Source organism: Pseudophryne corroboree, chromosome 10 (assembly GCF_028390025.1).
Source record: "Pseudophryne corroboree isolate aPseCor3 chromosome 10, aPseCor3.hap2, whole genome shotgun sequence".
NCBI classification, from domain to species: Eukaryota; Metazoa; Chordata; class Amphibia; order Anura; family Myobatrachidae; genus Pseudophryne; species Pseudophryne corroboree.
The window spans coordinates 78,424,444-78,450,013 of record NC_086453.1 but is presented as its reverse complement, the minus strand read 5'-3'; positions in this window follow the sequence as shown (position 1 = coordinate 78,450,013).

Genomic DNA, 25,570 nt, shown 5'->3' with positions numbered 1-25,570 from the left:
ACTCTGATTACTGGTACTGTGCTGCCATACACTATTGCTAAATATCTGTGTGTGTGATCCAAAGAAAAAAATATAAATTTCTATTGGTGCATCACTATGACTACTAGTACTGCGGCTGCCGTACACTATTGCTATATATATATATGTGTGTGATCCAAAGCAATAAATATATTTCTTTTAGTGCGTTACTTTGAATACTAGTGCTGCGGCTTCTGTACACTACTGCTATATATGATATATCCTCTGTGTGTGATACAAAACAAAAAATATGTTTCTATTGGTGCATCACTCTGATTACTGCCATACACTATTGCTAAATATCTGTGTGTGATCCAAAGCAAAAAATATATTTCTATTGGTGCATCACTATAACTAATAGTACTGCGGCTGCTGTACACTATTGCTATATATCTGTGTGTGATCCAAAACAAAAAATATATTTCTATTGGTGTGTCACTATGACTACTAGTACTGTGGCTGCCATACACTATTGCTATATATCTGTGTGATCCAGACCAAAAAATATATTTCTAATGGTGCGTCAATTTTACTACTAGTGCTGTGGCTGCTGTACATTATTGCTATATATCTGCGTGTGATCCAAAAAAAAATATTTCTATTGGAGCCTCACTCTGAATACTAGTACTGAGGCTTCCATACACTACTGCTATATATCTGTGTGTGATCCAAAGCAAAAAATATATTTCTATTGGTGCGTCACTCTGACTACTAGTACTGTGGCAGCTGTACACTATTGTTAAATATCTGTGTGTGATCCAAAGCAAAAAATATATTTCTATTGGTGCGCCACTTTGACTACTGGTACTGAGGCTGCCATACACTATTGCTAAATATCTATGTGAAATCCAAAGCAAAAAATATATTTCTATTGGTGCATCACTATGACTACTCATACTGTGGCTGCCGTACACTACTGCTATATATCTGTGTGTGATCCAAAGCAAAAAATCTATTTCTATTAGTGCATCACTCTGACTACTAGGACTGCGGCTGCCGTACACTATTGCTATATATCTGTGTGTGTTTCAAAGCAAAAAATATATTTCCATTGGTGCGTCACTATGACTACTAGTACTGTGGCTGCCGTACATTATAGCTATATATCTATGTGTGATCCAAAGCAAAAAATATATTTCTATTGGGGCATCACTCTGACTATAAGTACTGTGGCAGCTGTACACTATTGTTAAATATCTGTGTGTGATCCAAAGCAAAAAATATATTTCTATTGGTGCGTCACTATGACTACTAGTACTGTGGCTGCCATACACTACTGCTATATATCTGTGTGTGATCCAAAGCAAAAAATATATTTCTATTGGTGCGTCACTATGACTTCTAGTACTGTGGCTGACATACACTATTGCTATATATGTGTGTGAGCCAGAGCAAACAAATATATTTCTAATGGTGTGTCAATCTTACTACTAGTGCTGTGGCTGCTGTACACTACTGCTATATATGATATATCCTCTGTGTGATCCAAAACAAAAAATATGTTTTTATTGGTGCGTCACTATGACTACTAGTAATGTGGCAGCTGTACACTACTGTTATTTATCTGTGTGTGATGCAAAGCAAAAAAAAAATTTCTATTGGTGCGTCACTTTGACTACTAGTGCTGCGGCTTCTGTACACTACTGCTATATATGATATATCCTCTGTGATACAAAACAAAAAATATGTTTCTATAAATGCGTCACTCTGATTACTGGTACTGTGCTGCCATACACTATTGCTAAATATCTGTGTGTGATCCAAAGCAAAAAATATATATTTCTATTGGTGCGTCACTATGACTACTAGTACTGCGGCTGCCGTACACTATTGCTATATATCTGTGTGTGATCCAAAACAAAAAATAGATTTCTATTGGTGCATCACTATGACTACTAGTACTGTGGCTGCTATACACTTTTGCTATATATCTGTGTTATCCAGAGCAAGAAATATATTTCTAATGGTGCGTCAATCTTACTACTAGTGCTGTGGCTGCTGTAGATTATTGCTATATATCTGTGTGTGATCCAAAGCAAAAAATATATTTCTATTGGTGCGTCATTCTGACTACCAGTACTGAGGCTGCCATACACTACTGCTATATATTTGTGTGTGATCCAAAGCAAAAAATATATTTTTATTGGTGCGTCACTCTGACTACTAGTATTGCGGCTGCCATATATTATTGCTATATATCTGTGTGTGATCCAAAGCAAAATATATATTTTTATTGGTGCGTCACTCTGACTACTAGTACTGTGGCAGCTGTACATTATTGTTATATATCTTTGTGTGATCCAAAGCAAAAAATGTATTTCTATTGGTGCGCCACTCTGACTACTGGTACTGAGGCTGCCATACACTATTGCTAAATATCTGTGTGTGATCCAAAGCAAAAAATATATTTCTATTGGTGCGTCACTCTAACTACTAGTATTGCAGCTGCCGTACATTATTGCTATATATCTGTGTGTGATCCAAAGCAAAATATATATTTTTATTGGTGCATCACTCTGACTACTAGTACTGTGGCTGCTGTACACTATTGTTAAATATCTGTGTGTGATCCAAAGCAAAAAATATATTTCTATTGGTGCGTCACTCTGACTGCTAGTACTGTGGCTGCCATACACTACTGCTATATATCTGTGTGTGATCCAAAGCAAAATATATACTTTTATTAGTGCGTCACTCTGACTATACGTACTGTGGCAGCTGTACACTACTGCTATATATGATATATCCTCTGTGTGTGATCCACAGCCAAAAATATATCTTTATTTGTGCGTCACTCAGTGAGTACTAGTACTGCAACTGCCGTTCACTACTGCTGTATATGATATTTTCTCTGTGTGTGATCCAGAGCAAAAAATATATTTCTAATGGTGCGTCAATCTCACTACTAGTGCTGTGGCTGCAGTACACTACTGCTATATATGATATAGCCTCTGTGTGATACAAAACAAAAAATATGTTTCACTTGGTGCGTCTCTTTGACTACTGGTACTGAGACTGCCATACACTATTGCTATATATCTTTGTGTGATCCAAACAAAAAAATATATATTTATTGGTGCATCACTATGACTACTAGCACTGTGGCTGCCGTACACTATTGCTATATAACTGTGTGTAATCCAAAGCAAAATATATATTTTTATTGCTGCGTCACTCTGACTACTAGTACTGTGGCAGCTGTACACTACTGTTATATATCTGTGTGTGATCCAAAGCAAAAAATATTTTTCTATTGATGCGTCACTTTGACTACTAGTGCTATGGCTGCTGTACACTACTGCTATATATGATATATCCTCTGTGTGATACAAAACAAAAATATGTTTCTATAAGTGTGTCACTCTGATTACTGGTACTGTGCTGCCATACACTATTGCTAAATATCTGTGTGCGATCCAAAGAAAAATATATATATTTCTATTGGTGCGTCACTATGACTACTAGAACTGCGGTTGCCGTACACTATTGCTATATATATCTGTGTGTGATCCAAAGCAAAATATATATTTTTATTGCTGCGTCACTCTGACTACTAGTACTGTGGCAGCTGTACAATACTGTTATATATCTGTGTGTGAGCCAAAGCAAAAAATCTTTTTCTATTGATGCGTTACTTTGAATACTAGTGCTGCGGCTTCTGTACACTACTGCTATATATGATATATCCTCTGTGTACTATAAAACAAAAAATATGTTTCTATAAGTGCATCACTCTGATTACTGGTACTGTGCTGCCATACACTATTGCTAAATATCTGTGTGTGTGATCCAAAGAAAAAAATATAAATTTCTATTGGTGCATCACTATGACTACTAGTACTGCGGCTGCCGTACACTATTGCTATATATATATGTGTGTGATCCAAAGCAATAAATATATTTCTTTTAGTGCGTTACTTTGAATACTAGTGCTGCGGCTTCTGTACACTACTGCTATATATGATATATCCTCTGTGTGTGATACAAAACAAAAAATATGTTTCTATTGGTGCATCACTCTGATTACTGCCATACACTATTGCTAAATATCTGTGTGTGATCCAAAGCAAAAAATATATTTCTATTGGTGCATCACTATAACTAATAGTACTGCGGCTGCTGTACACTATTGCTATATATGATATATCCTCTGTGTGATCCAAAACAAAAAATATGTTTTTATTGGTGCGTCACTATGACTACTAGTAATGTGGCAGCTGTACACTACTGTTATTTATCTGTGTGTGATGCAAAGCAAAAAAAAAATTTCTATTGGTGCGTCACTTTGACTACTAGTGCTGCGGCTTCTGTACACTACTGCTATATATGATATATCCTCTGTGATACAAAACAAAAAATATGTTTCTATAAATGCGTCACTCTGATTACTGGTACTGTGCTGCCATACACTATTGCTAAATATCTGTGTGTGATCCAAAGCAAAAAATATATATTTCTATTGGTGCGTCACTATGACTACTAGTACTGCGGCTGCCGTACACTATTGCTATATATCTGTGTGTGATCCAAAACAAAAAATAGATTTCTATTGGTGCATCACTATGACTACTAGTACTGTGGCTGCTATACACTTTTGCTATATATCTGTGTTATCCAGAGCAAGAAATATATTTCTAATGGTGCGTCAATCTTACTACTAGTGCTGTGGCTGCTGTAGATTATTGCTATATATCTGTGTGTGATCCAAAGCAAAAAATATATTTCTATTGGTGCGTCATTCTGACTACCAGTACTGAGGCTGCCATACACTACTGCTATATATTTGTGTGTGATCCAAAGCAAAAAATATATTTTTATTGGTGCGTCACTCTGACTACTAGTATTGCGGCTGCCATATATTATTGCTATATATCTGTGTGTGATCCAAAGCAAAATATATATTTTTATTGGTGCGTCACTCTGACTACTAGTACTGTGGCAGCTGTACATTATTGTTATATATCTTTGTGTGATCCAAAGCAAAAAATGTATTTCTATTGGTGCGCCACTCTGACTACTGGTACTGAGGCTGCCATACACTATTGCTAAATATCTGTGTGTGATCCAAAGCAAAAAATATATTTCTATTGGTGCGTCACTCTAACTACTAGTATTGCAGCTGCCGTACATTATTGCTATATATCTGTGTGTGATCCAAAGCAAAATATATATTTTTATTGGTGCATCACTCTGACTACTAGTACTGTGGCTGCTGTACACTATTGTTAAATATCTGTGTGTGATCCAAAGCAAAAAATATATTTCTATTGGTGCGTCACTCTGACTGCTAGTACTGTGGCTGCCATACACTACTGCTATATATCTGTGTGTGATCCAAAGCAAAATATATACTTTTATTAGTGCGTCACTCTGACTATACGTACTGTGGCAGCTGTACACTACTGCTATATATGATATATCCTCTGTGTGTGATCCACAGCCAAAAATATATCTTTATTTGTGCGTCACTCAGTGAGTACTAGTACTGCAACTGCCGTTCACTACTGCTGTATATGATATTTTCTCTGTGTGTGATCCAGAGCAAAAAATATATTTCTAATGGTGCGTCAATCTCACTACTAGTGCTGTGGCTGCAGTACACTACTGCTATATATGATATAGCCTCTGTGTGATACAAAACAAAAAATATGTTTCACTTGGTGCGTCTCTTTGACTACTGGTACTGAGACTGCCATACACTATTGCTATATATCTTTGTGTGATCCAAACAAAAAAATATATATTTATTGGTGCGTCACTATGACTACTAGCACTGTGGCTGCCGTACACTATTGCTATATAACTGTGTGTAATCCAAAGCAAAATATATATTTTTATTGCTGCGTCACTCTGACTACTAGTACTGTGGCAGCTGTACACTACTGTTATATATCTGTGTGTGATCCAAAGCAAAAAATATTTTTCTATTGATGCGTCACTTTGACTACTAGTGCTATGGCTGCTGTACACTACTGCTATATATGATATATCCTCTGTGTGATACAAAACAAAAATATGTTTCTATAAGTGTGTCACTCTGATTACTGGTACTGTGCTGCCATACACTATTGCTAAATATCTGTGTGCGATCCAAAGAAAAATATATATATTTCTATTGGTGCGTCACTATGACTACTAGAACTGCGGTTGCCGTACACTATTGCTATATATCTGTGTGTGATCCAAAGCAATAAATATATTTCTATTGGTGCGTCAATCTGACTACTAGTGCTGCAGCTGCCGTACACTACAGCTATATATGATGTATCCTCTGTGTGTGATACAAAACAAAAAATATGTTTCTATTGGTACGTTACTCTGACTACTGGTACTGAGGCTGCCACATACTATTGCTAAATATCTGTGTGTAATCCAAAGCAAAAAATATATTTCTATTGGTGCATCACTATGACTACTAGTACTGCGGCTGCCGTACACTATTGCTATATATCTGTGTGTGATCCAAAACAAATAATATATTTCTATTCAGAGCCGGCCCTAGCCAATTTGATGCCCTAGGCAAAATTTTGTCTGGTGCCCCCTAGCTCCGCCGCTAGTTCTGCATCTGTACCTGCAACACTCAGGTAGTGGGGCCCACCGCGGGGTTACCCTGTGGGCCAGTTCAACTCTGCACAATGCCACACAGTAATGACCATAATACATATAATTCCACACAGTAAAGGAACCTTACACATATGCCCCACATTAGTAATGCCCATAATGCCACACAGTAATGCACCTTACACATATGCCCCACGTTAGTAATGCCCATAATACACATATACTGCCACAGATACTGCCACACTTGCTGGTTATACAAAAAGATCTGTATCAAACATGTAGAAACTGTCCATTCTCTTCACTATTCAGTGTGTTTGCTGGTGTCTGTTACTCCCGTTAACTGCATGCACTTTACTTTATACTGTGGGAGCTAAATGCTCTGCCCTCCAGTCTGATGTGTCCAAAAGTCACACTGCACTGATGTTTCATATAGAAATAGCACAACACAACTTACTGACCACGTTACAGTGCTAGATGGCAGGGGAATTTTACGGTATGGACTGACTAGGAAATAAAGTGTGGGGAGAACACTGCCCATGTTATATCCCTGCAGACACCTGGGGTTTGCACAGGGATAAGGGACACACACAGGATGGCAGGGTCCCCCTCCCCCATGTGCACAAGCAGTTTAGGTGATGTCAGGTTTCTGTGAAGCAGTCTTCCAAAATACACGTGTTATCATAAGAAGCCATCCAGTAATAACCTTATATAGTCAGTAAAAATGTCACAGGTCCAGGAATTGCATTTACTGGGCTTCTGCTGTCTGTCTGAGGTCTCACAAGTCAGGGGAATTCAAGCATGTCAGAGGAAGTTTAAGGTACAGTGTGCATTTTTTTTTGACAAATGTAAACAGCAGTGTATACAAGTACTGATTAAATACATTTGGAAAGTAACAGTTAGTTTGCGGACTGTCCCTCTCAGCATGAGATGCTGCAGGGACATGCTTGGATGCCCCTAGACATGCTTGAATGCCCTAGGCAAATGCCTAGCCTGCCTATAGCTAAGGCCGGCTCTGTTTCTATTGGTGCGTCACTATGACTACTAATACTGTGGCTGCCATACACTATTGCTATATATCTGTGTGTGAGCCAGAGCAAAAAATATATTTCTAATGGTGCGTCAATCTTACTATTAGTGCTGTGGCTGCTTTACACTACTGCTATATATGATATATCCTCTGTGTGATACAAAACAAAAAATGTGTTTCCATTGGTGTATCACTCTGACTACTGGTACTGAGGCTGCCATACACTATTGCTAAATATCTGTGTGTGATCCAAACCAAAAAATATATTTTTATTGGTGCGTCACTATGACTACTAGTACTGCGGCTGCCGTACACTATTGCTATATATATCTGTGTGTGATCCAAAGCAAACTATAATTTTTTTTTGCTGCGTCACTCTGACTACTAGTACTGTGGCAGCTGTACAATACTGTTATATATCTGTGTGTGAGCCAAAGCAAAAAATCTTTTTCTATTGATGCGTCACTTTGAATACTAGTGCTGCGGCTTCTGTACACTACTGCTAAATATGATATATCCTCTGTGTACTATAAAACAAAAAAATATGTTTCTATAAGTGCATCACTCTGATTACTGGTACTGTGCTGCCATACACTATTGCTAAATATATGTGTGTGTGATCCAAAGAAAAAAATATAAATTTCTATTGGTGCATCACTATGACTACTAGTACTGCGGCTGCCGTACACTATTGCTATATATATCTGTGTGTGATCCAAAGCAATAAATATATTTCTATTAGTGCGTCAATCTGACTACTAGTGCTGCAGCTGCCGTACACTACTGCTATATATGATATATCCTCTGTGTGTGAAACAAAACAAAAAATATGTTTCTATTGGTGCATCACTCTGATTACTGCCATACACTTTTGCTAAATATCTGTGTGTGATCCAAAGCAAAAAATATATTTCTATTGGTGCATCACTATAACTACTAGTACTGTGGCTGCTGTGCACTATTGCTATATATCTGTGTGTGATCCAAAACAAAAAATATATTTCTATTGGTGTGTCACTATGACTACTAGTACTGTGGCTGCCATACACTATTGCTATATATCTGTGTGATCCAGACCAAAAAATATATTTCTAATGGTGCGTCAATTTTACTACTAGTGCTGTGGCTGCTGTACATTATTGCTATATATCTGTGTGTGATCCAAAAAAAAAAAAAAATTCTATTGGTGCCTCACTCTGAATACTAGTACTGAGGCTTCCATACACTACTGCTATATATCTGTGTGTGATCTAAAGCAAAAAATATATTTCTATTGGTGCATCACTCTGACTACTAGTACTATGGCAGCTGTACACTATTGTTAAATATCTGTGTGTGATCCAAAGCAAAAAATATATTTCTATTGGTGCGCCACTTTGACTACTGGTACTGAGGCTGCCATACACTATTGCCAAATATCTATGTGTGATCCAAAGCAAAAAATATATTTCTATTGGTGCATCACTTTGACTACTCATACTGTGGCTGCCGTACACTACTGCTATATATCTGTGTGTGATCCAAAGCAAAAAATATATTTTTATTAGTGCATCACTCTGACTACTAGTAGTGCGGCTGCCATACACTATTGCTATATATCTGTGTGTGTTTCAAAGCAAAAAATATATTTCTAGTGGTGCATCACTATGACTACTAGTACTGTGGCTGCCGTACATTATTGCTATATATCTATATGTGATCCAAAGCAAAAAATATATTTCTATTGGTGCGTCAATCTGACTACTAGTGCTGGGGCTGCCATACACTATTGCTAAATATCTGTGTGTGATCCAAAGCAAAAAATATATTTCTATTGGTGCGTCACTATGACTACTAGTACTGTGGCTTCCATACACTAGTGCTATATATCTGTGTGTGATCCAAAACAAAAAAGATATTTCTATTGGTGCGTCACTATGACTACTAGTACTGTGGCTGCCATATACTATTGCTATATATCTGTGTGAGCCAGAGCAAAAAATATATTTCTAATGGTGTGTCAATCTTACTACTAGTGCTGTGGCTGCTGTACACTACTGCTATATATGTGTGATCCAAAACAAAAAATATGTTTTTATTGGTGCGTCACTCTGACTACTTATGCTGAGGCTGCCATACACTATTGCTAAATATCTATGTGTGATCCAAACCAAAAAATATATTTTTATTGGTGCGTCACTATGACTACTAGTACTGTGGCAGCTGTACACTACTGTTATATATCTGTGTGTGATGCAAAGCAAAAAATATTTTTCTATTGATGCGTCACTTTGACTACTAGTGCTGCGGCTACTGTACCCTACTGCTATATATGATATATCCTCTGTGATACAAAACAAAAAATATGTTTCTATAAATGCGTCACTCTGATTACTGGTACTGTGCTGCCATACACTATTGCTAAATATCTGTGTGTGATCCAAAGCAAAAAATATATATTTCTCATGGTGCGTCACTATGACTACTAGTACTGCGGCTGCCGTACACTATTGCTATATATCTGTGTGTGATCCAAACAAAAAATAGATTTCTATTGGTGCATCACTATGACTACTAGTACTGTGGCTGCCATACACTTTTGCTATATATCTGTGTGATCCAGAGCAAAAAATATATTTCTAATGGTGCGTCAATCTTACTACTAGTGCTGTGGCTGCTGTAGATTATTGCTATATATCTGTGTGTGATCCAAAGCAAAAAATATATTTCTATTGGTGCGTCACTCTGACTACTAGTACTGAGGCTGCCATACACTACTGCTATATATTTGTGTGTGATCCAAAGCAAAAAATATATTTTTATTGGTGCATCACTCTGACTACTAGTATTGCGGCTGCCATACATTATTGCTATATATCTGTGTGTGATCCAAAGCAAAATATATATTTTTATTGGTGCGTCACTCTGACTACTAGTACTGTAGCAACTGTACAGTATTGTTATATATCTTTGTGTGATCCAAAGCAAAAAATGTATTTCTATTGGTGCGCCACTCTGACTACTGGTACTGAGGCTGCCATACACTATTGCTAAATATCTGTGTGTGATCCAAAGCAAAACATATATTTCAATTGGTGCGTCACTCTAACTACTAGTATTGCAGCTGCCGTACATTATTGCTATATATCTGTGTGCGATCCAAAGCAAAATATATATTTTTATTGGTGCATCACTCTGACTACTAGTACTGTGGCTGCTGTACACTATTGTTAAATATCTGTGTGTGATCCAAAGCAAAAAATATATTTCTATTTGTGCGTCACTCTGACTGCTAGTACTGTGGCTGCCATACACTACTGCTATATATCTGTGTGTGATCCAAAGCAAAATATATACTTTTATTGGTGCGTCACTCTGACTACTAGTACTGTGGCAGCAGTACACTACTGCTATATATGATATATCCTCTGTGTGTGATCCACAGCAAAAAATATATTTCTATTTGTGCGTCACTCAGTGAGTACTAGTACTGCAACTGCCGATCACTACTACTGTATATGATATTTTCTCTGTGTGTGATCCAGAGCAAAAAATATATTTCTAATGGTGCGTCAATCTCACTACTAGTGCTGTGGCTGCAGTACACTATTGCTATATATGATATAGCCTCTGTGTGATACAAAACAAAAAATATGTTTCTATTGGTGCTTCATTTTGACTACTGGTACTGAGACTGCCATACACTATTGCTATATATCTTTGTGTGATCCAAACCAAAAAAGATATATTTATTGGTGCGTCACTATGACTACTAGCACTGTGGCTGCCGTACACTATTGCTATATAACTGTGTGTAATCCAAAGCAAATTATATATTTTTATTGCTGCGTCACTCTGACTACTAGTACTGTGGCAGCTGTACACTACTGTTATATATCTGTGTGTGATCCAAAGCAAAAAATATTTTTCTATTGATGCGTCACTTTGACTACTAGTGCTATGGCTGCTGTACACTACTGCTATATATGATATATCCTCTGTGTGATACAAAACAAAAAATATGTTTCTATAAGTGCATCACTCTGATTACTGGTACTGTGCTGCCATACACTATTGCTAAATATCTGTGTGTGATCCAAAGAAAAAAAAATATATTTCTATTGGTGCATCACTATGACTACTAGTACTGCGGCTGCCGTACACTATTGCTATATATCTGTGTGTGATCCAAAGCAATAAATATATTTCTATTGGTGCGTCAATCTGACTTCTAGTGCTGCAGCTGCCGTACACTACAGCTATATATGATGTATCCTATGTGTGTGATACAAAACAAAAAATATGTTTCTATTGGTACGTCACTCTGAATACTGGTACAGAGGCTGCCATACACTATTGCTAAATATCTGTGTGTGATCCAAAGCAAAAAATATATATTTCTATTGGTGCGTCACTATGACTACTAGTACTGCAGCTGCCGTACACTATTGCTATATATGTGTGTGATCCACACAAAAACTAGATTTCTATTGGTGCATCACTATGACTACTAGTACTGTGGCTGCCATACACTTTTGCTATATATCTGTGTGATCCAGAGCAAAAAATACATTTCTAATGGTGCGTCAATCTTACTACTAGTGCTGTGGCTGCTGTAGATTATTGCTATAAATCTGTGTGTGATCCAAAGCAAAAAATATATTTCTATTGGTGCGTCACTCTGACTACTAGTACTGAGGCTGCCATACACTACTGCTATATATTTGTGTGTGATCCAAAGCAAAAAATATATTTTTATTGGTGCGTCACTCTGACTACTAGTATTGCGGCTGCCATACATTATAGCTATATATCTGTGTGTGATCCAAAGCAAAATATATATTTTTATTGGTGCGTCACTCTGACTACTAGTACTGTGGCAACTGTACAGTATTGTTAAATATCTGTGTGTTTTCCAAAGCAAAAAATATATTTCTATTTGTGCGTCACTCTGACTGCTAGTACTGTGGCTGCCATACACTACTGCTATATATCTGTGTGTGATCCAAAGCAAAATATATACTTTTATTGGTGCATCACTCTGACTACTAGTACTGTGGCAGCTGTACACTACTGCTATATATGATATATCCTCTGTGTGTGATCCACAGCAAAAAATATATTTCTATTTGTGCGTCACTCAGTGAGTACTAGTACTGCAACTGCCGTTCACTACTGCTGTATATGATATTTTCTCTGTGTGTGATCCAGAGCAAAAAATATATTTCTAATGGTGCATCGATCTCACTACTAGTGCTGTGGCTGCAGTACACTACTGCTATATATGATATAGCCTCTGTGTGATACAAAACAAAAAATATGTTTCTATTGGTGCTTCATTTTGACTACTGGTACTGAGACTGCCATACACTATTGCTATATATCTTTGTGTGATCCAAACCAAAAAATATATATTTATTGGTGCGTCACTATGACTACTAGCACTGTGGCTGCCGTACACTATTGCTATATAACTGTGTGTAATCCAAAGCAAATTATATATTTTTATTGCTGCGTCACTCTGACTACTAGTACTGTGGCAGCTGTACACTACTGTTATATATCTGTGTGTGATCCAAAGCAAAAAATATTTTTCTATTGATGCGTCACTTTGACTAGTAGTGCTATGGCTGCTGTACACTACTGCTATATATGATATATCCTCTGTGTGATACAAAACAAAAAATATGTTTCTATAAGTGCGTCACTTTGATTACTGGTACTGTGCTGCCATACACTATTGCTAAATATCTGTGTGTGATCCAAAGAAAAAAAAAGATATTTCTATTGGTGCATCACTATGACTACTAGTACTGCGGCTGCCGTACACTATTGCTATATATCTGTGTATGATCCAAAGCAATAAATATATTTCTATTGGTGCGTCAATCTGACTACTAGTGCTGCAGCTGCCGTACACTACAGCTATATATGATGTATCCTATGTGTGTGATACAAAACAAAAAATATGTTTCTATTGGTACGTCACTCTGAATACTGGTACTGAGGCTGCCATACACTATTGCTAAATATCTGTATGTGATCCAAAGCAAAAAATATATATTTCTATTGGTGCGTCACTATGACTACTAGTACTGCAGCTGCCGTACACTATTGCTATATATCTGTGTGTGATCCAAACAAAAACTAGATTTCTATTGGTGCATCACTATGACTACTAGTACTGTGGCTGCCATACACTTTTGCTATATATCTGTGTGATCCAGAGCAAAAAATATATTTCTAATGGTGCGTCAATCTTACTACTAGTGCTGTGGCTGCTCTAGATTATTGCTATATATCTGTGTGTGATCCAAAGCAAAAAATATATTTCTAATGGTGCGTCAATCTTACTACTAGTGCTGTGGCTGCTGTAGATTATTGCTATATATCTGTGTGTGATCCAAAGCAAAAAATATATTTCTATTGGTGCGTCACTCTGACTACTAGTACTGTGGCTGCCATACACTACTGCTATATATTTGTGCGCGATCCAAAGCAAAAAATATATTTTTATTGGTGCGTCACTCTGACTACTAGTTTTGCGGCTGCCATACATTATTGCTATATATCTGTGTGTGAGCCAAAGCAAAATATATATTTTTATTGGTGCGTCACTCTGACTACTAGTACTGTGGCAACTGTACAGTATTGTTATATATCTTTGTATGATCCAAAGCAAAAAATTTATTTCTATTGGTGCGCCACTCTGACTACTGGTACTGTGGCTGCCATACACTATTGCTAAATATCTGTGTGTGATCCAAAGCAAAACATATATTTCTATTGGTGCGTCACTCTAACTACTAGTATTGCAGCTGCAGTACATTATTGCTATATATCTGTGTGCGATCCAAAGCAAAATATATATTTTTATTGGAGCATCACTCTGACTACTAGTACTGTGGCTGCTGTACACTATTGTTAAATATCTGTGTGTGATCCAAAGCAAAAAATATATTTCTATTTGTGCGTCACTCTGACTGCTAGTACTGTGGCTGCCATACACTACTGCTATATATCTGTGTGTGATCCAAAGCAAAATATATACTTTTATTGGTGCGTCACTCTGACTACTAGTACTGTGGCAGCTGTACACTACTGCTATATATGATATATCCTCTGTGTGTGATCCACAGCAAAAAATATATTTCTATTTGTGCGTCACTCAGTGAGTACTAGTACTGCAACTGCCGTTCACTACTGCTGTATATGATATTTTCTCTGTGTGTGATCCAGAGCAAAAAAAAAAAACAGGGTTCTCTGACACAGTTAACCAACGCGTTTCAACCCTTTTTGGCTGGGTCTTTCTGAAGGCCTTGAGAAAGACCCAGCCAAAAAGGGTTGAAACGCGTTGGTTAACTGTGACAGAGAACCCTGGTTTCCGGAGCTGCCCTGAAGGTGCTGGATGCTAGCCAGATTGACGGTTTTGTTCCGGAGTTTCTGCCTACCCGGGTGGCTTTTCTTTGGACCAACTAATGAGAGCTTATATTGAGAACTGCTTTCCATCAGTTCTCCATCCAATCTGGTAATTGTTCAGTCCCCTAGGGACACCACCGTGGAACACTTGTTTCTATGTTATTGTCTGTATGATGTCACATTAAATATACTGTACTACACATTAAAAGTATATGTTTTTCTTCCCACATGTGGAGTTAATTATGTACATTATCTTGATGTGGATGAAGAGATTCATGGAACGATTATAAGGAATGTATACATTTTATATTATTCTCTCTTGTGTGTTGGAAGCACATTAATTAGGTGGCGCCTATTTGAGTGGGATCAGACCCTTTTGCCTTTCTGTATCTTTTAAAAGTGTTTTATAGAGTCACTTTTCTCCTGATTTCTACTTTACTTGGCTGCCTATACTTGCTTGCGCAGGGATTTATCACCTATAACACTATATCACACATATGTTTCTATTGGTGCTTCACTTTGACTACTGGTACTGAGACTGCCATACACTATTGCTATATATCTTTGTGTGATCCAAACCAAAAAAGATATATTTATTGGTGCGTCACTATGACTACTAGCACTGTGGCTGCCGTACACTATTGCTATATAACTGTGTGTAATCCAAAGCAAATTATATATTTTTATTGCTGCGTCACTCTGACTACTAGTACTGTGGCAGCTGTACACTACTGTTATATATCTGTGTGTGATCCAAAGCAAAAAATATTTTTCTATTGATGCGTCACTTTGACTACTAGTGCTATGGCTGCTGTACACTACTGCTATATATGATATATCCTCTGTGTGATACAAAACAAAAAATATGTTTCTATAAGTGCATCACTCTGATTACTGGTACTGTGCTGCCATACACTATTGCTAAATATCTGTGTGTGATCCAAAGAAAAAAAAATATATTTCTATTGGTGCATCACTATGACTACTAGTACTGCGGCTGCCGTACACTATTGCTATATATCTGTGTGTGATCCAAAGCAATAAATATATTTCTATTGGTGCGTCAATCTGACTTCTAGTGCTGCAGCTGCCGTACACTACAGCTATATATGATGTATCCTATGTGTGTGATACAAAACAAAAAATATGTTTCTATTGGTACGTCACTCTGAATACTGGTACTGCAGCTGCCGTACACTATTGCTATATATCTGTGTGTGATCCACACAAAAACTAGATTTCTATTGGTGCATCACTATGACTACTAGTACTGTGGCTGCCATACACTTTTGCTATATATCTGTGTGATCCAGAGCAAAAAATAAATTTCTAATGGTGCGTCAATCTTACTACTAGTGCTGTGGCTGCTGTAGATTATTGCTATAAATCTGTGTGTGATCCAAAGCAAAAAATATATTTCTATTGGTGCGTCACTCTGACTACTAGTACTGAGGCTGCCATACACTACTGCTATATATTTGTGTGTGATCCAAAGCAAAAAATATATTTTTATTGGTGCGTCACTCTGACTACTAGTATTGCGGCTGCCATACATTATAGCTATATATCTGTGTGTGATCCAAAGCAAAATATATATTTTTATTGGTGCGTCACTCTGACTACTAGTACTGTGGCAACTGTACAGTATTGTTAAATATCTGTGTGTTTTCCAAAGCAAAAAATATATTTCTATTTGTGCGTCACTCTGACTGCTAGTACTGTGGCTGCCATACACTACTGCTATATATCTGTGTGTGATCCAAAGCAAAATATATACTTTTATTGGTGCATCACTCTGACTACTAGTACTGTGGCAGCTGTACACTACTGCTATATATGATATATCCTCTGTGTGTGATCCACAGCAAAAAATATATTTCTATTTGTGCGTCACTCAGTGAGTACTAGTACTGCAACTGCCGTTCACTACTGCTGTATATGATATTTTCTCTGTGTGTGATCCAGAGCAAAAAATATATTTCTAATGGTGCATCGATCTCACTACTAGTGCTGTGGCTGCAGTACACTACTGCTATATATGATATAGCCTCTGTGTGATACAAAACAAAAAATATGTTTCTATTGGTGCTTCACTTTGACTACTGGTACTGAGACTGCCATACACTATTGCTATATATCTTTGTGTGATCCAAACCAAAAAATATATATTTATTGGTGCGTCACTATGACTACTAGCACTGTGGCTGCCGTACACTATTGCTATATAACTGTGTGTAATCCAAAGCAAATTATATATTTTTATTGCTGCGTCACTCTGACTACTAGTACTGTGGCAGCTGTACACTACTGTTATATATCTGTGTGTGATCCAAAGCAAAAAATATTTTTCTATTGATGCGTCACTTTGACTAGTAGTGCTATGGCTGCTGTACACTACTGCTATATATGATATATCCTCTGTGTGATACAAAACAAAAAATATGTTTCTATAAGTGCGTCACTTTGATTACTGGTACTGTGCTGCCATACACTATTGCTAAATATCTGTGTGTGATCCAAAGAAAAAAAAAGATATTTCTATTGGTGCATCACTATGACTACTAGTACTGCGGCTGCCGTACACTATTGCTATATATCTGTGTATGATCCAAAGCAATAAATATATTTCTATTGGTGCGTCAATCTGACTACTAGTGCTGCAGCTGCCGTACACTACAGCTATATATGATGTATCCTATGTGTGTGATACAAAACAAAAAATATGTTTCTATTGGTACGTCACTCTGAATACTGGTACTGAGGCTGCCATACACTATTGCTAAATATCTGTATGTGATCCAAAGCAAAAAATATATATTTCTATTGGTGCGTCACTATGACTACTAGTACTGCAGCTGCCGTACACTATTGCTATATATCTGTGTGTGATCCAAACAAAAACTAGATTTCTATTGGTGCATCACTATGACTACTAGTACTGTGGCTGCCATACACTTTTGCTATATATCTGTGTGATCCAGAGCAAAAAATATATTTCTAATGGTGCGTCAATCTTACTACTAGTGCTGTGGCTGCTCTAGATTATTGCTATATATCTGTGTGTGATCCAAAGCAAAAAATATATTTCTAATGGTGCGTCAATCTTACTACTAGTGCTGTGGCTGCTGTAGATTATTGCTATATATCTGTGTGTGATCCAAAGCAAAAAATATATTTCTATTGGTGCGTCACTCTGACTACTAGTACTGTGGCTGCCATACACTACTGCTATATATTTGTGCGCGATCCAAAGCAAAAAATATATTTTTATTGGTGCGTCACTCTGACTACTAGTATTGCGGCTGCCATACATTATTGCTATATATCTGTGTGTGAGCCAAAGCAAAATATATATTTTTATTGGTGCGTCACTCTGACTACTAGTACTGTGGCAACTGTACATTATTGTTATATATCTTTGTATGATCCAAAGCAAAAAATTTATTTCTATTGGTGCGCCACTCTGACTACTGGTACTGTGGCTGCCATACACTATTGCTAAATATCTGTGTGTGATCCAAAGCAAAACATATATTTCTATTGGTGCGTCACTCTAACTACTAGTATTGCAGCTGCAGTACATTATTGCTATATATCTGTGTGCGATCCAAAGCAAAATATATATTTTTATTGGAGCATCACTCTGACTACTAGTACTGTGGCTGCTGTACACTATTGTTAAATATCTGTGTGTGATCCAAAGCAAAAAATATATTTCTATTTGTGCGTCACTCTGACTGCTAGTACTGTGGCTGCCATACACTACTGCTATATATCTGTGTGTGATCCAAAGCAAAATATATACTTTTATTGGTGCGTCACTCTGACTACTAGTACTGTGGCAGCTGTACACTACTGCTATATATGATATATCCTCTGTGTGTGATCCACAGCAAAAAATATATTTCTATTTGTGCGTCACTCAGTGAGTACTAGTACTGCAACTGCCGTTCACTACTGCTGTATATGATATTTTCTCTGTGTGTGATCCAGAGCAAAAAAAAAAAACAGGGTTCTCTGACACAGTTAACCAACGCGTTTCAACCCTTTTTGGCTGGGTCTTTCTGAAGGCCTTGAGAAAGACCCAGCCAAAAAGGGTTGAAACGCGTTGGTTAACTGTGACAGAGAACCCTGGTTTCCGGAGCTGCCCTGAAGGTGCTGGATGCTAGCCAGATTGACGGTTTTGTTCCGGAGTTTCTGCCTACCCGGGTGGCTTTTCTTTGGACCAACTAATGAGAGCTTATATTGAGAACTGCTTTCCATCAGTTCTCCATCCAATCTGGTAATTGTTCAGTCCCCTAGGGACACCACCGTGGAACACTTGTTTCTATGTTATTGTCTGTATGATGTCACATTAAATATACTGTACTACACATTAAAAGTATATGTTTTTCTTCCCACATGTGGAGTTAATTATGTACATTATCTTGATGTGGATGAAGAGATTCATGGAACGATTATAAGGAATGTATACATTTTATATTATTCTCTCTTGTGTGTTGGAAGCACATTAATTAGGTGGCGCCTATTTGAGTGGGATCAGACCCTTTTGCCTTTCTGTATCTTTTAAAAGTGTTTTATAGAGTCACTTTTCTCCTGATTTCTACTTTACTTGGCTGCCTATACTTGCTTGCGCAGGGATTTATCACCTATAACACTATATCACACATATGTTTCTATTGGTGCTTCACTTTGACTACTGGTACTGAGACTGCCATACACTATTGCTATATATCTTTGTGTGATCCAAACCAAAAAAGATATATTTATTGGTGCGTCACTATGACTACTAGCACTGTGGCTGCCGTACACTATTGCTATATAACTGTGTGTAATCCAAAGCAAATTATATATTTTTATTGCTGCGTCACTCTGACTACTAGTACTGTGGCAGCTGTACACTACTGTTATATATCTGTGTGTGATCCAAAGCAAAAAATATTTTTCTATTGATGCATCACTTTGACTACTAGTGCTATGGCTGCTGTACACTACTGCTATATATGATATATCCTCTGTGTGATACAAAACAAAAAATATGTTTCTATAAGTGCGTCACTCTGATTACTGGTACTGTGCTGCCATACACTATTGCTAAATATCTGTGTGTGATCCAAAGAAAAAAAAATATATTTCTATTGGTGCATCACTATGACTACTAGTACTGCGGCTGCCGTACACTATTGCTATATATCTGTGTGTGATCCAAAGCAATAAATATATTTCTATTGGTGCGTCAATCTGACTACTAGTGCTGCAGCTGCCGTACACTACAGCTATATATGATGTATCCTATGTGTGTGATACAAAACAAAAAATATGTTTCTATTGGTACGTCACTCTGAATACTGGTACTGAGGCTGCCATACACTATTGCTAAATATCTGTGTGTGATCCAAAGCAAAAAATATATATTTCTATTGGTGCGTCACTATGACTACTAGTACTGCAGCTGCCGTACACTATTGCTATATATCTGTGTGTGATCCACACAAAAACTAGATTTCTATTGGTGCATCACTATGACTACTAGTACTGTGGCTGCCATACACTTTTGCTATATATCTGTGTGATCCAGAGCAAAAAATACATTTCTAATGGTGCGTCAATCTTACTACTAGTGCTGTGGCTGCTGTAGATTATTGCTATAAATCTGTGTGTGATCCAAAGCAAAAAATATATTTCTATTGGTGCGTCACTCTGACTACTAGTACTGAGGCTGCCATACACTACTGCTATATATTTGTGTGTGATCCAAAGCAAAAAATATATTTTTATTGGTGCGTCACTCTGACTACTAGTATTGCGGCTGCCATACATTATAGCTATATATCTGTGTGTGATCCAAGGCAAAATATATATTTTTATTGGTGCGTCACTCTGACTACTAGTACTGTGGCAACTGTACAGTATTGTTATATATCTTTGTGTGATCCAAAGCAAAAAAATGTATTTCTATTGGTGCGCCACTCTGACTACTGGTACTGAGGCTGCCATACACTATTGCTAAATATCTGTGTGTGATCCAAAGCAAAAATATATTTCTTTTGGTGCGTCACTCTAACTACTAGTATTGCAGCTGCAGTACATTATTGCTATATATCTGTGTGCGATCCAAAGCAAAATATATATTTTTATTGGTGCATCACTCTGACTACTAGTACTGTGGCTGCTGTACACTATTGTTAAATATCTGTGTGTTTTCCAAAGCAAAAAATATATTTCTATTTGTGCGTCACTCTGACTGCTAGTACTGTGGCTGCCATACACTACTGCTATATATCTGTGTGTGATCCAAAGCAAAATATATACTTTTATTGGTGCATCACTCTGACTACTAGTACTGTGGCAGCTGTACACTACTGCTATATATGATATATCCTCTGTGTGTGATCCACAGCAAAAAATATATTTCTATTTGTGCGTCACTCAGTGAGTACTAGTACTGCAACTGCCGTTCACTACTGCTGTATATGATATTTTCTCTGTGTGTGATCCAGAGCAAAAAATATATTTCTAATGGTGCATCAATCTCACTACTAGTGCTGTGGCTGCAGTACACTACTGCTATATATGATATAGCCTCTGTGTGATACAAAACAAAAAATATGTTTCTATTGGTGCTTCACTTTGACTACTGGTACTGAGACTGCCATACACTATTGCTATATATCTTTGTGTGATCCAAACCAAAAAATATATATTTATTGGTGCGTCACTATGACTACTAGCACTGTGGCTGCCGTACACTATTGCTATATAACTGTGTGTAATCCAAAGCAAATTATATATTTTTATTGCTGCGTCACTCTGACTACTAGTACTGTGGCAGCTGTACACTACTGTTATATATCTGTGTGTGATCCAAAGCAAAAAATATTTTTCTATTGATGCGTCACTTTGACTACTAGTGCTATGGCTGCTGTACACTACTGCTATATATGATATATCCTCTGTGTGATACAAAACAAAAAATATGTTTCTATAAGTGCGTCACTTTGATTACTGGTACTGTGCTGCCATACACTATTGCTAAATATCTGTGTGTGATCCAAAGAAAAAAAAAATATATTTCTATTGGTGCGTCACTATGACTACTAGTACTGCGGCTGCCGTACACTATTGCTATATATCTGTGTATGATCCAAAGCAATAAATATATTTCTATTGGTGCGTCAATCTGACTACTAGTGCTGCAGCTGCCGTACACTACAGCTATATATGATGTATCCTATGTGTGTGATACAAAACAAAAAATTTGTTTCTATTGGTACGTCACTCTGAATACTGGTACTGAGGCTGCCATACACTATTGCTAAATATCTGTGTGTGATCCAAAGCAAAAAATATATATTTCTATTGGTGCGTCACTATGACTACTAGTACTGCAGCTGCCGTACACTATTGCTATATATCTGTGTGTGATCCAAACAAAAGCTAGATTTCTATTGGTGCATCACTATGACTACTAGTACTGTGGCTGCCATACACTTTTGCTATATATCTGTGTTATCCAGAGCAAAAAATATATTTCTAATGGTACATCAATCTTACTACTAGTGCTGTGGCTGCTGTAGATTATTGCTATATATCTGTGTGTGATCCAAAGCAAAAAATATATTTCTAATGGTGCGTCAATCTTACTACTAGTGCTGTGGCTGCTGTAGATTATTGCTATATATCTGTGTGTGATCCAAAGCAAAAAATATATTTCTATTGGTGCGTCACTCTGACTACTAGTACTGTGGCTGCCATACACTACTGCTATATATTTGTGTGTGATCCAAAGCAAAATATCTATTTTTATTGGTGCGTCACTCTGACTACTAGTACTGTGGCAACTGTACAGTATTGTTATATATCTTTGTGTGATCCAAAGCAAAAAAATGTATTTCTATTGGTGCGCCACTCTGACTACTGGTACTGAGGCTGCCATACACTATTGCTAAATATCTGTGTGTGATCCAAAGCAAAAATATATTTCTTTTGGTGCGTCACTCTAACTACTAGTATTGCAGCTGCAGTACATTATTGCTATATATCTGTGTGCGATCCAAAGCAAAATATATATTTTTATTGGTGCATCACTCTGACTACTAGTACTGTGGCTGCTGTACACTATTGTTAAATATCTGTGTGTTTTCCAAAGCAAAAAATATATTTCTATTTGTGCGTCACTCTGACTGCTAGTACTGTGGCTGCCATACACTACTGCTATATATCTGTGTGTGATCCAAAGCAAAATATCTACTTTTATTGGTGCATCACTCTGACTACTAGTACTGTGGCAGCTGTACACTACTGCTATATATGATATATCCTCTGTGTGTGATCCACAGCAAAAAATATATTTCTATTTGTGCGTCACTCAGTGAGTACTAGTACTGCAACTGCCGTTCACTACTGCTGTATATGATATTTTCTCTGTGTGTGATCCAGAGCAAAAAATATATTTCTAATGGTGCATCAATCTCACTACTAGTGCTGTGGCTGCAGTACACTACTGCTATATATGATATAGCCTCTGTGTGATACAAAACAAAAAATATGTTTCTATTGGTGCTTCACTTTGACTACTGGTACTGAGACTGCCATACACTATTGCTATATATCTTTGTGTGATCCAAACCAAAAAATATATATTTATTGGTGCGTCACTATGACTACTAGCACTGTGGCTGCCGTACACTATTGCTATATAACTGTGTGTAATCCAAAGCAAATTATATATTTTTATTGCTGCGTCACTCTGACTACTAGTACTGTGGCAGCTGTACACTACTGTTATATATCTGTGTGTGATCCAAAGCAAAAAATATTTTTCTATTGATGCGTCACTTTGACTACTAGTGCTATGGCTGCTGTACACTACTGCTATATATGATATATCCTCTGTGTGATACAAAACAAAAAATATGTTTCTATAAGTGCGTCACTTTGATTACTGGTACTGTGCTGCCATACACTATTGCTAAATATCTGTGTGTGATCCAAAGAAAAAAAAATATATTTCTATTGGTGCGTCACTATGACTACTAGTACTGCGGCTGCCGTACACTATTGCTATATATCTGTGTATGATCCAAAGCAATAAATATATTTCTATTGGTGCGTCAATCTGACTACTAGTGCTGCAGCTGCCGTACACTACAGCTATATATGATGTATCCTATGTGTGTGATACAAAACAAAAATTTTGTTTCTATTGGTACGTCACTCTGAATACTGGTACTGAGGCTGCCATACACTATTGCTAAATATCTGTGTGTGATCCAAAGCAAAAAATATATATTTCTATTGGTGCGTCACTATGACTACTAGTACTGCAGCTGCCGTACACTATTGCTATATATCTGTGTGTGATCCAAACAAAAACTAGATTTCTATTGGTGCATCACTATGACTACTAGTACTGTGGCTGCCATACACTTTTGCTATATATCTGTGTTATCCAGAGCAAAAAATATATTTCTGATGGTACATCAATCTTACTACTAGTGCTGTGGCTGCTGTAGATTATTGCTATATATCTGTGTGTGATCCAAAGCAAAAAATATATTTCTAATGGTGCGTCAATCTTACTACTAGTGCTGTGGCTGCTGTAGATTATTGCTATATATCTGTGTGTGATCCAAAGCAAAAAATATATTTCTATTGGTGCGTCACTCTGACTACTAGTATTGCGGCTGCCATACATTATTGCTATATATCTGTGTGTGAGCCAAAGCAAAATATATATTTTTATTGGTGCGTCACTCTGACTACTAGTACTGTGGCAACTGTACAGTATTGTTATATATCTTTGTGTGATCCAAAGCAAAAAATGTATTTCTATTGGTGCGCCACTCTGACTACTGGTACTGAGGCTGCCATACACTATTGCTAAATATCTGTGTGTGATCCAAAGCAAAACATATATTTCTATTGGTGCGTCACTCTAACTACTAGTATTGCAGCTGCAGTACATTATTGCTATATATCTGTGTGCGATCCAAAGCAAAATATATATTTTTATTGGTGCATCACTCTGACTACTAGTACTGTGGCTGCTGTACACTATTGTTAAATATCTGTGTGTGATCCAAAGCAAAAAATATATTTCTACTTGTGCGTCACTCTGACTGCTAGTACTGTGGCTGCCATACACTACTGCTATATATCTGTGTGTGATCCAAAGCAAAATATATACTTTTATTGGTGCGTCACTCTGACTACTAGTACTGTGGCAGCTGTACACTACTGCTATATATGATATATCCTCTGTGTGTGATCCACAGCAAAAAATATATTTCTATTTGTGCGTCACTCAGTGAGTACTAGTACTGCAACTGCCGTTCACTACTGCTGTATATGATATTTTCTCTGTGTGTGATCCAGAGCAAAAAAAAACGGGGTTCTCTGACACAGTTAACCAACGCGTTTCAACCCTTTTTGGCTGGGTCTTTCTGAAGGCCTTGAGAAAAACCCAGCCAAAAAGGGTTGAAACGCGTTGGTTAACTGTGTCAGAGAACCCTGGTTTCCGGAGCTGCCCTGAAGGTGCTGGATGCTAGCCAGATTGACGGTTTT